The following is a 16,834-nucleotide window of genomic DNA, read 5'->3' as shown; positions in this document are numbered from 1 at the left end:
GAGCCATACGAATACCAGAAGGAAAGCGAAGGGGGATAGCATGCGGTTACATACAGATATTAGTTCAACACAAAGCAAAAATAGTGCATGGACTAATATGAGATACATATTGTGTCTTAAGTGACAGGACGGGTGACGACAGCCGGAGTGGGTCGAAAGTAATTTCGACGGCCTCCTTGGACCCTTGAGACCGCAAGGACCCTGTCGGTAAGAGGACGCGCCTTGTCTGCGGCAGCAGAGACATCAGTGATTGGCGGCACCTTCTTGAAACCATGAGAGAGGTCGAGCTCCGGGTGGAAGAAGGCGAGGTTGCTCAATACCATGAAGAGGGCGTCGCGGGCCAGCTTCCGGTATTCGTCGGCAAAGCAGACCGCCCTTTCATCCTCGTACGTCTTCAGCCCCATGATCAAGCCCTCGAAGAAGAGTGTTAGCTTGACGCTTGGGACCTCATGCTGGCCGACAGAGAAGACCCAACTATTCATGTTCATGCTCACAATCTCGGTGGTGAGGCGCTCAGCAATGTCAACCATGCTCCTGATCCAGAGGTTGCGCTGCTCGATATGGTTATCCAGTTTGTATTCCACCTCCTTCTAGAGAGTCTGGGCATTGGTCAGGTCCTTCTGTAATAGCTCCTCTTGGGCACCGACATATTTGATTTTCTGCTCCAATGAAGCAAGTCTGGATTGCAAACCAAAGATTGTATTATTGGCAGTGTTGAGGTCTTTTCTCTTGGAAGAAATCTACGAGTGCGCCACTTCCAACGTGGCTTGTGTTTTCTGCACCTCTTCTTTGAGAGCCGTGGCCTCCTCGGTGATCCTAGCAAGTTCCTCCGTCAATGTGCTCAGCTGGGCCTCTAGTTCAACCTTGGCAACAGCCGCGATAGGACGCTCGTTTGATACCTTCTTCAGCTGGGTAGCTAAAGTTGAGGAGATCGCGGCAAGAGAAGATTTACGACTGTCCTCTATCTCCTTGGTGCATTTCAAAAGGTGGACATCCAACTCCTCTTCCTTATTGCGAAGGGAAAGTTTGAGGGCCTCCTCCCGGGAGGAGATTTCCGCATATCTGTCGTCTAGACGTGCTTTGTGTTCCACCAGCCTGGTCTCCCGGTCTGCAACGTCTTCCTTGGACATGGATTCCTTCCAGTAGTTAGTTTCCCTTGTGCCTCAGCTACTCGCCCACAAGGCCGACCTGCTCACCCTCTTCCTTGGTTGCCTCCTCCTTAAGGTTGTACCTAATCTGCATGTCCTTTATTCTGGCATCCACGGATTCTAAGAAGTCTAGATCCTTGACACTGTCGTCAGAGTCACCAACCCCTCCAACTTTCTGATGCAGTGGCGCCAGCACTTTCTCAATTCCTTTGACAATATATGTGCCCGCTGAGAGAGATAAGTCTGGAGTTGGAGGGCACAACGAAGTGGTGACCATCGCCATCTGGTCTGAGGAGGGTTGCAGCGATGACGACAAGGGATACCACAGAGGAAAAGGTCCCAGGGCCTGAAGGGGGTCTTCCCCTCAATCACCAAGGTTGGGATAGTCGAGCTACCGGGGTTTGATGTCGTTATTTCGAGGGACTCCTAACGTTCCCCGACAAGGCCCTCTGCAACAGCAATGTTTTCCGCATCCATGGCGTCAGCCTTCCTGATGCCAGCCACCTCCTCCAACAGCTGTGGTTCTTCGGATGGCGATGTTGTGATCAAAGACAATGGACAGCAAGATAAGAGTCAAGAAGTTGATCAAAGGAAAGAAAAAGAGCGGAAGAAATAAAATCTCAAGCAAGTGGGATACCCGACGGGGTCTGCCGCGACGGAATAGCTGTTTCCCCGGCAAGATCAATTGTCAGGGGACGGTCCGTCTTTGCTTCATCAATGGCAGCGTCTGCGCGGGCGGGCTCTTCGGTGGAGGCCCTTGCCACAGCACCCCTCCCCATGGCAACGGTTGCACAGAGTTCGTGGAGGGAAGGCCCCTCTTGGTGGGCCTCTTCTTGATGAACCTCTCCCGTCTCCCTGTCGGGAGTGGAAAGATGCCTCACTTCGTCCCCGCCACGGGACAGGGAGTGCGCCTGGACCTCATGGTGGAGGCTGGCCCGGGGGCTAGACGTGGGGTCCTCCCCTACATCTTCCGACAGGCCCGTACCTGCCATGGGATCCTGCCCTGCCACAAATTTGGCCCGTGTTGCCCTATGCACGAGGGGCTCCTCGTCCTCATCCCTGTCAAACAAATGATCACGCCAAATCAGTCAGTGCAACAAAAAAGAGAGAAGAAGAACTTTGACGACACCGGTGGTCAAAGAACTTACTCTGAAGCCATGAGCATGGATCCCAGCTCGTATGATGCACGTGGCGGAGTTGATTTGCCCCTCTTCAGAGTGAGAGGAGTTGGATTTAGTGACAGAGTTGGGGCTTCGGCCAAGGGAGAGCCCAGCGGAGAAGTTGGGCCTAACGGTTGAATGGAGTCCGCCCTTATAACCCTCCGTCGCTTGACACGAGAAACCTTGGCTTGAGAAAGGCGGGCGGACTCGCAACTTGCACCCGTGCGCCCTCTCCCCTTGGAGGTCGTCTTCTTCATCCTTGAGGGAGCACACGGAGGTGTGGGGGCCACCGCTTCTTGGCCAATGCGCTGGTGAGAGTGCCGCCCCGGTTCGGGAGCTTGAGGGCCCTTTTTGATCCCCTCTTCCTCTGCTACCGGTTCTCTCGCCTTCTCCGCCTCGCCCTTGATCAGGAGAGCTTCAGCCCCTGGAGGCTCCAACCCGACAACTTCTTCCGTGGAAAGATTCTTGTCTTCCCCCCCAAAAGAGTCGCTTTATACAGACTACTCCTCCCCTTCGGAGGCCGTTCCCTTGGCGGCTCTGACCTATCTGTCCTCCACGACTCGGGCAGCAATATAAGCCCTCTCCGCATCCCTAGTGGGTGTAGTCGGGTTTTCGTCTTGCTTGGAGGCCCTTTCCCCCAAAATAGAGAGCTACGCCAGCTTGTCTTCCAGGTAAGGCAAGGCCCAATCTGGCTTGGCCTCGGAAGTGTTACAATCTGGCATCCACTACAGAATCTGGTTCCTGGCAGAGTTGATATTCAAGGGGATGACCCCTCCCGGTAGATGGAATGGCCCCATGTCACTAAACAGCTGGTCGCACAACCAGCCATGGTCGTAGACTGTCAAGTTGTTGACGGTGCCTAGGTACAGCCGCATCCAGTCAGTAGGGTCGTTGAACTCCCATGTGAGCCTATCCCTCTTCTGTAGTGGGGCAATCTGAGCCCTAGGAAATCAGCCCCTACTTGCTAGATGGTAAGCTTGACAGCTTTGAGGCGGGTGATCCTGTTCAGCGTTGGGCATAACTTGTCATTGGAAAGACCCAAACGGCTCGAGTCGTTGCCGCGTGACACACGAGGAGTCTGTGCGGAATAGAACTTGGGTGCTTTGGCGTCCTTGATCCAACACTAGTCGCCCCTCTACTCTCCCCATTTTCTGCGGTATTGGCCAGGGAGGTACCCCCAGTCCTCCTTCTTGGCCCGAGGAATCTAGCTAACATTACCTGAGCGGTGATTCTTGTCCTCTATCTTGTGTGTGAAGAAGTGCATGAACAAATCCGTGTTGGGGTGACTCCGATGAAGTTCTCGCATAGGTGGGTGAAGATCGCCATGCACGCCATTGCGTTTGGGCGTGAAATCCAGGAGGTGGAATCCATATGTCACCATCATGGCGCAGAGGAAATCAGAAAAGGGGGAGAGTGGCCATAGTAGAAGTACGCGCAAAAGAAGCGGTACGAATTTGATGGCGTCTTCTCCTTGGGGTTGTTTGGCAGAACTTCGGGCACCCCGCGCCCCTTTGTCTCTGCTCCCCACATATAAGCGTACCTTGCGATCAAGGTGTTGGCGTCCAGATTCGACGGGGAGAAAACCACGGCTCCCCGCCATCACTTCTCCGCTTCCTTTGTTCTCCTATTCTTCTCATCAGTAGCCCGCGTCTTCGCCTCAGCTGCCTGCTTTCCGTTCACTTCGGCCGTCTTCTTCCCCATCTCCCTTGAGTGGTGGGAGATTCGGCAATGCTCGTGGAGGGAACGGCGGCAGTGGAGGCGGCTTCTTGGCTGGAGGAGGGAGGAGGGGATGGTAAGCGGAGAGGTAGATGTGAATGAGCAGCGCCCCTTTCGCAGGAACCCTTCCTTATGTATGGGGGCCACGTGTCTGGGTTGGCTCTTCGCTATCGCTATAAGGAACTGTCGTTTACTTACCGGTGGTTCCCCTTTTTACTCCCTAACGGCTACTGTTCGGCGAGCCCCACGACCTGCGTTAAATACGTGGATTGGACATGGGTCGTGGGAGGAGTAAGGGTTCCTCGATGCGTGTCCGTGCAGTAAGGGAGCCTAACCGAACATGCCCAGTGACACGTAAGGCTCAGGTTTGGGGGCTTCTGTTGGGGTACACAAACAGGGGTGTTTATTTCCCCCTGACTTGTCCACGGACAACAAGTCACTCACCCGGCAACTTAAGGCTGTCAGAGCATGCTACCACTCCTTCAAGACCTGGCTAGGGCCAGAGGAGCCGCTCTACGAGAAGTCAAAGAGGGCATCAAGCAGACCAAGACTCTGGCAGACGTAGCCCCCCAATGGCCGATGATGCCGGCAAGACCTACACCAACAGCCCAAGACATGCCAAGACCCCGTGGCACCTGCCGAGGGCGAAGGCACAAGCATCATCACCAAGACCCGGCAAGGCGCCTCCCCGGAGGGTGCGGGCCAACCTTCCACAACTCCACTCATCGCTACACCGATCACTTGTCGACGAGGTGTCGAGCTCCCAGGTGGTTAGGTGGATCTCTCTAGCTATGTGGTAGCGCGCCGAAAGATAGGTTACAACATGTTGACACCCGTCCAGAGGCATATCAAGACCCCAAGGCATGGCCAGCTCATAGGTGGCAGAAGCCTGCCGGGAACGCACCCCACTCGTCACATAAAGCCGCATTTATGGCGCTCTGTCTTAAGTGCGAGAGTTAGGTATGATAGAACTATTAGCTATCTAATCATATCAGTTACCACTGTGGATGCCCCTTGAGCCATAAAAGGAGGCCCGAGGCAACCTAGCAAGGAATTCAGATCTTTGGATATTCGAACACTTGGAGATTCGACACATCATCGATTAGGTCCCCAAGGGATTAGCGCCAAGTGATAGCTCTCCCCGGCAAACCTTGTCACGGTATAGCTCTGTGCAAACTTCGTCCTCCTCAATCAGTCCACCAAAGGTGGAGTAGGGTTTTACACTTCGTAGCGACTTGAACCTGGGTAAATTCCCGAGTCTCATCATCGTGTTGCTTTGTAGTCTCTTCTCTTTGTGCGATACTGCTAGCAGTCCTCGGCAACGACACTAGAAGAATGTTGTTGACGTGTTCCTGACTTGATGCCTTCGTGACAACAGAGCCAGAACTGCTCCGAGTTGCTCAACAATTAGCAATTATCTTGCAATGGCCCACCAGCGCGTGGGTTCGCGGCAGTTTTCGAGGGTAGAGTATTCAACCCAAATTTGTTGGTTCACCAGACGGGAAGTGAAAGGATACTCTCAAGTATTAGCAGCTGAATGTGTCGGATTCAACCGCACCTGAAAGATTAGTATCTGCAAGCAAAGTAGTATGATAGCAACGGTGCCAGAAACGATCTGCTGACAAGGCAGACTATTCCTAACTGTTGTATCAATGGCGCCAGTAAGTTGCCCGTGGACGGGAAATAGTCTTTTCCCGGCAAAGGCGAGCGAAAAAGGATTGTAGCGGCTAGCAGCAGCGTAACGAGTAACAGCAGTGGCAAGGAACAACAGTAATGACACCAGTAGCAAGTAGCAACAGTAGTAACAGCAGTAGCAAGTAGCAACAGTAGTAACAACAGTAGCAAGTAGCAACAGTAGTAACAGCAGTAGCAAGTAGTAACAGCAGTAGCAAGGCAAAACAAGTAACAACAGTAGTGGGACAAACTCGTAGGCAATGGGTCAGTGATTCGTTTGGATGACATTCATCATGCAACAGTTATAACACGGAGAGATTTGTGGCTAGCTCCCGTTCGTTAATGTGATGTAGGCATGCATTCCGTGTGTAGTCATACGTGCTTAGGGAAAAGAACATGCATGATATCTATTGTCCATCCCTCCCGTGGCAGCAGGGTCCAAAAGGATACTACGGGATATTAAGGTTCTCCTTTTAATGAAGAACCGGAACAACGCATTAGCACTTGGTGAACACATGAACTCCTCAAACTGTGGTCATCACCGGGAGTGGTTCCGGTTATTGTCAGTCCGGGGTTGCCGGGTCATAACACATAGTAGGTAACTACAACTTGCAAGATCGGATCTAAAACACACATATATTGGTGACAACATAATAATTTCAGATCTTAAATCATGGCATTCGGGCCCTAGTGACAAGCATTAAGCATGACAAAGTAGTAGCAACATCAATCTGAGAACATAGTGGATACTAGGGATCAATCCCCGTCAAAACTAACTCGATTACATGATAGATCTCATCCTACTCATCAACGCCCAGCGAGCCTACGAATAGATTACTCACGAACGATGAAGAGCTTCATGCAATTGGAGAGGGAAGAAGGTTGATGATGACGATGGCGACGATTTCCCCTCTCCAGAGCCAGAAACGGACTCCAGATCTGCCCTCCAGATGAAGAACAAGATGTGGCGGCGCCTCCGTATCGCAAACGCGATGAAATCTTCTCTCTTTATTTTTTCTGGACGAAAGTGAATTTATAGAGCTGGAGTTGGGGGCGGCAGACCCACGTGGGCCCCACAAGCTTGGTTGCCGCGACCAGGGGGGCGCGGCAACAGGGCTTGTGGCCCACTGGCCCATCCCCTCCGGTGGATCTTTGTGCAGGTATTTTTCATCTTTTCCAGAAATATTCTTCGTAAATTTTCAGGACGTTCCGAGAACTTTCATTTCTGCACAAAACAACACCATGGCAATCTGCTGAAAACAGTGTGAGTCCCGGTTAGTTTCATTCAAATCGTGCAAATTAGAGTCCAAAACAAGGGCAAAAGAGTTTGGAAAAGTAGATACGATGGAGACGTATCAACTCCCCCAAGATTAAAACCTTGGTTGTCCTCAAGCAACTCAGTTGACAAACTGACAGAGAAAGAAAAACTTTGACAAACTCTGTTTGATCTTGTTGTTGCAACTATGTCTAACTCGTAACCAGAATTTTAGCAAGATCACAAGTTAACCACATAAGCAAGTGACACAAAGGTCTCACGGTAAACTAATATCAATGGCATAATCAGCTAGCAAGCAAATAATAATGAGTTTCAGATACCAACAATTCAATCAAAACACGCATGAAGCAATATGAATAAGTGGTATCTCGCTAGCTCTTTCTGAGACCGCAAAACATAAATGCAGATCACTTTCAAAGATCAAGGGCTGACTAAACATTGTAATTCATAGCAACGAAGATCCAGTCATAGTCATACTCAATATCAATCAAAAGCAGAGCATAAAAATGACAGAGGTGCTCTCTAGTTGGTGCTTAAATAAGAAGAGGATGACTCAACAGGAAAATAAATAGACAGGCCCTTCGCAGAGGGAAGCATTGATTTGCAGAGGTGCCAGAGCTGAAGCTTTGAAAATAGAGATAATAATTTTGGATGGCATGCTTTCATTGTCAACACAATGACCAAGACTTCTCAATATCTTCCACGCTACTCATGCTATAGGCGGTTCCCAAACAGAAAAGTAAAGTTTTAACTCCCCCACCACCAATCAATCACACTCCACGGCTAGCCGAATCCTCGGGTACCGTCCATACTAACATCAATCCGGGGGGAGTCTTGTTTTACAGTTATGTTTTCGATTTAAGCGTGGAACTGAGCATTCCAATTACCGGCCCCTTTCTCGTGAATGACAGTGAATAAACACATGTCGAGGATAACACGCTAACACGGAAGATACAAATAGCCCCCTGTCACCACATGAGCGGTTCGAGCATGCAAAACAAATTATTTCTTGAAGGTTTAGAGAATGGCACATGCAAATTTACTTGGAACGGCAAGTAGATACCGCAAATAGGTAGGTATGGTGGACCCTCATGGAAAAAACTTTTGGGTTTATGGAGTTAGATGCACAAGCAATATTCCGCTTAGTACAAGTGAAGGCTAGCAAAAGACTGGGAAGCGACCAACTAGAGAGCGACAATAGTCATCAAGATGCAATGAGTTTGACTAACATTGAGTGCAAGCGTGAACATGATATAAATCACCATGAACACGAACATCATAGAGGCTATGTTGATTTTGTTTCAACTACATGCATGAACATGCGCCAAGTCAAGCCACTTGAATCATTCAAAGGAGAATACGATCCTATCATACTACATCATAGTTATCTCAAAATCTATATTGGCATTCAAGAAAAACCATTATAAGCTCCTAGCTAAGTAAGCATGGCATCAGAAACTATGATCTCTAAGTTATCATTGCAAACATGGTTCTCTCACAACAAAGCTGAATCTGGGACGACAAGCTAGTCATATTTACAAAAACAAAATAGATAGAGTTCATACCAGCTTTTCCAGTCTCAGTCACTTCACCATATATCATCATTATTGCCTTTCCCTTGCATGATCGAACGATGTGAACAATAATAAGAGTGCTCTTGCATTGGACTAAGCTGAATCTGCAAGCAAACACAAAGGAGAAGACAAAGTAATATGGCTCTTTGAAAGCTAAACAGGTATGCATGCGAGAGCCACTAAACATTGTAAGCAATATCTTCTACGTTGACCCAACGAAAAAGAACACTATTTACACGGGAAAGCTCCCAACAAGCAAAAAGAAGAAAGGAAAATCTTTTTGGGTTTTCTCAAAAGAAAACAAAACAAGAAAACAAGAAAACGAAAATAAACTAGCATGGATAATACAGTGGCAAAGTGTGAACACCGACGAACAAATTGAAAGCATAAGCATGAATGTAAGGTCGGTGAGAACACGTACTCCCCCAAGCTTAGGCTTTTGGCGTAGCTTGATCTACTCCCAAGGACGGTCGTGGCAAAATCCAAAATCGTAATCGGGGTTATACGGGAGCGCTGCAGCCACTCCCTGAATAGCTACCTGACGTCAGCTGTGCTTCCCTGGCAATGGCTCCAGAAAAGGGCTGATCCTGCAATCTCTAGCGTTAGCTAGACGAATGCTTATAACAACTAACCTTCTCCTGCAACGGCACCAGAAGAATGCTGAAGGCACTCCCCGGCAATGAAACTGGAAGAATGTTGTTGATGGCCCACCAGCGCGTGGGTTCGCAACAGTTTTCGAGGGTAGAGTATTCGACCCAATTTGTTGGTTTGCATGACGGGAGGTGATAGTATACTCTCAAGTATTAGCAGCTGAATTTGTCAGATTCAACCACACCTGAAAGATTAGTATCTGCAAGCACAGTACTAACAACAAAGTAACGAGTAGAGGCAGTGTAACGAGCAATAGCAGTGGCAAGGAACAACAGTAGTGACAGAAGTAGCAAGTAGCAACAGTAGCCAGCGACAGTAGTAGCAACAGTAGTAGCAGCAGAGCAAGACAAGTAACAGAAGTAGCAACAGTAGTAGTAGCAGCAGAGCAAGACAAGTAACAGCAGTAGTAGGACAAACTCGCATGCATTGGGTCGGTGATTTGTTTGGATGATATTCATCATGCAAGAGCTATAACACGGAGAGATATGTGGCTAGCTCCCGTTCGTCAACGTGATGTAGGCATGCATTCCGTGTGTCATCATACGTGCTTAGGGAAAAGAACTTGCATGACATTTATTGTCCATCCCTCCCGTGGCAGCGGTGTCCAAAAGGAAACTACGGGATATGAAGGTTCTCCTTTTAATAAAGAACCGGACCAACGCATTAGCACTTGGTGAACAAATGAACTCCTCAAACTATGGTCATCACCGGGAGTGGTTCCGGTTATTGTCACTCCGGGGTTGCCGGATCATAACACATAGTAGGTAACTACAACTTGCTAGATCGCATCGCAAACACACATATATTGGTGACAACATAATAATTTCAGATCTGAAATCATGGCACTCGGGCCCTAGTGACAAGCATTAAGCATCGCAAAGTAGTAGCAACATCAAATCTCAGAACATAGTGGATACCAGGGATCAATCCCCATCAAATCTAACTCGATTACATGATAGATCTCATCCTACTCATCACCGCCCAGCGAGCCTACGAATAGATTACTCACGAACGATGAAGATCTTCATGGAATTGGAGAGGGAAGAAGGTTGATGATGACGATGCCGATGATTTCCCCTCTCCGGAGCCCAAGACGGACTCCAGATCTGCCCTCCAGATGAAGAACAGGAGGTGGTGGCGCCTCCATATCGAAAACGCGATGAAAACTTCTCTTTTTATTTTTTCTTGGACGAAAGACAACTTATAGAGCTGGAGTTGGGGGTGGCAGGTGCCTGTGGGACCCACAAGCCTGCCCACTACCACCAGGGGGGTGGTGGTGGAGCAGGGGCTTGTGGCCCACAGGCCCACCCCCTGAGGTGGATCCCGGCGCAGTTATTTTTGATATTTTCCAAAACTGCTCCCCGTAAATTTTCAGGACGTTTGGAGAACTTTGATTTCTGCACAAAAATAACACCAATGCAATTCTGCTGAAAACAGCGTTAGTCCAGGTTAGTTCCATTCAAATCATGCAAATTATAGTCCAAAACAAGGGCAAAAGAGTTTGGAAAAGTAGATACGTTGGAGACGTATCAACTCCCCCAAGCTTAAAACCTTGCTTGTCCTCAAGCAACTCAGTTGACAAACTGAGAGAGAAAGAAAAACTTTGACAAACTCGGTTTGATCTTGTTGTTGCAACTATGTCTAACTCATAACCAGAATTTCAGGAAGATCACAAGTTAACCACATAAGCAAATGACACAAAGGTCTCACGGTAAACTAATATCAATGGCATAATCAGCTAATGAGCAAATAATAATGAGTTTCAAATACCAACACTTCAACCAAAACAAGCATGAAGCAACATGAATACGTGGTATCTCGCTAGCTCTTTCTGAGACCGCAAAACATAAATGCAGAGCACTTTCAAAGATCAAGGGCTGGCTAAACATTGTAATTCATAGCAACGAAGATCCAGTCATAGTCATACTCAATATCAATCAAAAGCAAAGCATAAAAATGACAGAGGTGCTCTCTAATTGGTGCTAATATAAGAGGAGGATGAATCGACAGGAAAATAAATAGATAGGCCCTTCGCAGAGGGAAGCATTGATTTGCAGAGGTGCCAGAGCTCAAGCTTTGAAAACAGAGATAATAATTTTGGGTGGCATGCTTTCATTGTCAATGCAATGACCAAGAGTTCTCAATATCTTCCATGCTACTCACGCTGTAGGCGGTTCCCAAACAGAAAAGTAAGGTTTTAACTCCCCCACCACCAATCAATCACACTCCACGGCTAGCCGAATCCTCGGGTACCGTCCATACTAACATCAATCCGGGGGAGTCTTGTTTTACAGTTATGTTTTCGATTTAAGCATGGAACTAGGCATCCCAAATACCGACCCCTTTCTCGTGAAGGACTGTGAATAAACACATGTCGAGGATAACACTCCTAGCATGGAAGATACCGATAGACCTCTGTCACCACATGAGCGGTTCGGGCATGCAAAACAGATTTATTTCTTGAAGGTTTAGAGAATGGCACATGCAAATTTACTTGGAACGACAGGTAGATACCGCAAATAGGTAGGTATGGTGGACTCTCATGGAAAAACTTTTGGGTTTATGGAAGTGGATGCACAAGCAGCATTCCCACTTAGTACAAGTGAAGGCTAGCAAAAGACTGGGAAGCGACCAACTAGAGAGCGACAACAGTCATCAAGATGCAATGAGTTTGACTAAAATTGAATACAAACATGAACATGATATAAATCACCATGAACACGAACATGATAGAGGCTATGTTGATTTTGTTTCAACTACATGCATGAACATGCGCCAAGTCAAGCCACTTGAAACATTCAAAGGAGAATACCATCCTATCAGACTACATCATAGTCATCTCAAAATCTATGTTGGCAATCAAGACAAACCATTATAAGCTCTCACCTAAATAAGCATGGCATCAGAAACTATGATCTCTAAGTTGTCATTGCAAACATGGTTCTCTCACAACAAAGCTAAATCTGGGTCGACAAGCTAGTCATATGTACAAAAACAAAATAGATAGAGTTCATACCAGCTTTTCAGTCTGAGTCACCTCATCATATATCATCATTGTTGCCTTTCATTTGCATGATCGAACGATGAAAACGATAATAAGCGCATTGGACTAAGCTGAATCTGCAGGCAAACACAAAGGAGAAGACAAAGTAATATGGCTCTTTGAAAGCTAAACAGGTAAGCATGTAAGAACCACTAAGCATTGTAACCAATATCTTCTACCTTGACACAAAGAAAAAGAAAACTATTTACACGGGAAAGCTCCCAACAAGCAAAAGAAGAAAGAAAAATCTTTTTGGGTTTTCTCAAAAGGACACAAAACAAGAAAACAAGAAAACAAAAAGAAACTAGCATGGATAATATAGTGGCAAAGTGTAAACACCGGCTAACAAAGTGAAAGCATAAGCATGAATGTAAAGTCGGTGAGAACACGTACTCCCTCAAGCTTAGGATTTTGGCCTAGCTTGGTCTACTCCCAAGGTGGGAAATAACCAGCTCCAGGATACTCCGGAACAGACTGTGGATGCCACTGCTGTTTTTGCTCCTCTGGCTCCCACTGATAAACTGGCGTCTGGTACTCGACTGGCGGCTCGGGCACGGGCGCTTGTGGTTGGGCCAAGCCCCAATATGCGTAGATGTCCGCGAGCATGATAGTGTACCTGCCTGCATGAAGATCAAACAAAGAAGGAGAGGGCAAAGTAATAGTCTCCCGAGTACCCTGACTAAACACCAGCTTATAAATCATCCATCTACTAGCATATCTATCCAGAAAATCATGGCGGACCATGCTGTTATAATCCAGATATCTCTCAGGGAGAAGCATTTCTCCTTCCTCTCCCAGTCTAATGGGTATCTCAAAGTGTCTGGCAAGACGGGTAGCGTAGATACCTCCATAGACGACACCCTTGGAACGGTTCAGGTTCAACCGTTGAGCTACTATATCGCCCAAGCTATAAGTCTTATCGTCATAAAGGCCTTCGTGCAAAACCGCAAGGTCTAGAGAACTAAGTGATCCAGCCTCCCCACGGCCAATCAAACATTCTCCCACAAATAGTGAGAAGTACCGAAGCACAGGAAAATGTATGCTAGCAATTCTAGCGCGAGACACTCCTCTCTCCTCTCCAACAGCAATAGAACCAATGAAATCCTCCAAGTCCTGTGGACGAGGGTCACGGATATCCCCAACATAAGCTAATTTGCACACATTGCAAAAATCCTGCAGCGCCATGCACTGGGGGACATCGTATATCATGAACTCAACCATGGGAGGATTCTTCCTCGGATAAAAGTTGAAGCTTTGAAGAAAAATATTGGTGAGGAGGAGATATTGTGGGCACTTATCTTCAATGAACGCAGTAAGACCCGCGTTCTCCACCAAGTAATAGAAGTCTTCATAAAGTCCGGCGACGCGCAAAAATTCATCACTTGGCCACTCGCACGCTCGAACTTATGTGACTCGAGGGACTACGTACTTGGGGTGGTTCTTCTCATCCTCCTTGTGGTTACGGCTTGAAGAGCCTCTCAAGAACCTCCTCATCTTTCCTTTTTCTAGCTCTGAAAAATTCTGAAATTTTTAGAGACTTCAAAAGAAAAGTGAACAAGGATCAACCCAACTTGTAGCAACTACTCCTACTAGTGCCTAGAGACCATATCACGCGCTAAAACTACTTGGGACCAGCTAAAATCAACTTTTATAGCTCAAGAACAGGGTCACCAAGGTAGCAAGAATTCGCGAAGGATAAAGCACTAGAGCAAAAACTAATTGGACCAATGGAGGAGTCACTTACCAAGGAGCACTTTCCCCAAAACAGTTCGGAGAATGGTGCTTTGAGAAAGGAGATCAAAAATCATAGCCAAATGAGCAAGAACACGGGTTTGAGCTACGAAACAATTTTTTCTGGAGGTGGAAGAAGAGGCTGGGAGCTGGAATGAGTGGAGGAGGTGCGTGTGGACCCCACAAGCTTGCACCCCGCCACCAGGGGGTAGGTGGCAGTGGGGGGGCTTGTGGCCCATTCGTTAGTCCCCCTGACCAGCTCTCAGGCCCAGAAATTTTCAAAAATTCTAGAAAAAATCATACTAAATTTTCAGGACCATCGGAGAACTTTTATTTTCGAGGTATTTTTCCCCGGACGCTAAAATAGAAAACAGGAAAAGCTAAACTAATTCTATCATTTTTCTTCTAAGCAAAAGGAAATGAAGACTCAAAACAGAGGGATGTGACTCCTTGATTCACCTGTTTCATGGTCATCGAAAGAAATCCGTCAATGGGATTGATCAAGTCCTTATGACAAAACCTTCTTGAATCACAAGAGAGAACGGAGAATTTTTGAGTAGCCACTAAGTCACCTCAATGGGGATAAGAATCTCCCCAACAAGCAAATCATACTTCATCTTGACACGAGGAATAGGGCATTCAAAGCTCCCAATGAGAATCGATGAAGTATTTTCGATAACATTGATGCAATGTATTGGATATCGTTTCTTCGGAAAGTGCACTGTGTGCTCATTACTGTTGACATTGCAAGTGACATTGCCTTTGTTGCAATCTATAACAGCCCCTACAATGTTTAAAAAGGGTCTTCCGAGGATGATAGCCATTGCATCGTCCTCGGTAATATCCAAGATAACAAAGTCTGTTAAGATAGTGGTATTAGCAACCACAACAGGCACATCCTCGCAAATGCCGATAGGGAAAGCAGTTGATTTTCGGCCATTTGCAGAGAAATTTCAGTGGGTGTCAACCTATCCAACTCAAGTCTATGATAAAGAGAGAGCGGCATAACACTAACACCGGCTCCAAGGTCACATAAGGCAGTTCTTACGTAGTTTCCTTTAATGGAGCAAGGTATAGTGGGCACTCCGGGATCACCAAGTTTCTTAGGAGTTCCACCTTTAAAAGTGTAGTTGGCAAGCATGGTGGAGATCTCAAGATCTGGTATCTTCCGTTTATTAGTCACGATATCTTTATGTACTTGGCATAGAGAGACATCTTGAGCATATCAGTTAACCACATCTGCAGAAAGACGGGTCTTATCATTTCAATGAAGCGCTCAAAATCCTCATCATCCTTTTTCTTGGATGGCTTAGGATGGAAGGGCATAGGTCTCTGAACCCATGGCTCCCTTTCTTTACCATGCTTCCTAGCAGTGAAGTCATTCTTATCGTACTTCTTAGGTTGTGGGTTATCAGGATCAAACGTAGGTTCAATCTCGACATCCTCATCATGGCTAGGTTGAGCATTATTATGAACATCACTGTCCACATTGTCACCAGGTTCATGTTCATCACCTGATTGTGTTTCTGCATCAAATGCAGAAATATCATTAGGTTCTTCAGGTGTGATAGTATTTGGTGAACTGGCGTGCATGTTTCTATCATCCTTCTTCTTCTCCTTAGGATGACTAGGTGTACTAGCATTGATTCCTTGAGAATCTTGATCAATTCTCTTAGGATGACCTTCAGGATACAAAGGTTCCTGAGTCATTGTGCCTCCTCTAGTAATGACTTTGACAGAGTTGTCATTTAATTCATTGAGCAGGTCATTCTGAGCTTTAAGTACTTGTTCTACCTGAGTGGTAATCATAGAGGCATGTTTACTCAGAAGCTTCGGAGCATTGACATTTCTGTCTACACAAGCACTTAGATGGCTAAGCATACGAGCACTTTGTTCCAAATGTCTGCTAACATAATCATTGAAACTCTGTTGTTTGGCAACAAAGTTGTCAAATTCATCAAAGCATAGGCTAGCAGGTTTATCAAAAGGAATATCACTCTCGTCAAATATACGCAGAGAATTCACTTTTACTACATGTATCGGGTTATCGAGGCCGTGGATCTCTTCGATAGGTGGTAGGTTTTTGACATCTTCAGCTCTAATGCCTTTCTCTTGCATAGATTTCTTGGCTTCTTGCATATCTTCGGGACTGAGGAATAGAATACCTCTTTTCTTAGGAGTTGGCTTAGGAGGTGGTTCGGGAATAGTCCAAGCATTATCGTTGATCAAGAGGTTATTCAGCAGGGTCTCAGCTTGTTCTACAGTTCGTTCCCTAAAAAACACAACCGGCACAACTATCTAGGTAGTCTCTAGAGGCATCGGTAAGTCTGTTATAGAGGATATCAAGTATCTCGTTCTTCTTAAGAGGGTGATCAGGGAAAGCATTCTGTAGCTGGACGAGCCTCCCCCAAGCTTGTGGAAGACTCTCTTCTTGGAGTTGAGCAAAGTTGTATATTTCCTACAAGGTAGCTTGCTTCTTATGGGCAGGGAAATATTTCTCACAGAAGTAATAGACCATCTCCCGGGGACTACACACACATCCAGGAGTAAGAGAGTTGAACCAGGCTTTAGCATGATCCTTTAGAGAGAAAGGAAACAGCTTAAGGATATAGTAGTGGCGGATCTTCTCCTCATTAGTGAAAAGGTTGGCTATTTCAGATAGTTGGGCAAGATGGCCTATGACTGTCTCAGACTCATAACCGTGAAAAGGATCAGATTCGACTACAGAGATTATCTCAGGGTCGACAGAGAATTCATAATCCTTATCGGTGACAAAGATTGGCGAAGTGGCAAACTTCGGATCCTTTCTCATCCTAACTTCCCGAGATTTTTTCTTCCACTTGAGAACTAATTTCTCAGCG

Source organism: Hordeum vulgare, chromosome 5H (assembly GCF_904849725.1).
Source record: "Hordeum vulgare subsp. vulgare chromosome 5H, MorexV3_pseudomolecules_assembly, whole genome shotgun sequence".
Lineage (NCBI taxonomy): Eukaryota > Viridiplantae > Streptophyta > Magnoliopsida > Poales > Poaceae > Hordeum > Hordeum vulgare.
The sequence above is the reverse complement of the archived record's forward strand: the minus strand, read 5'-3'. Positions refer to the sequence as shown.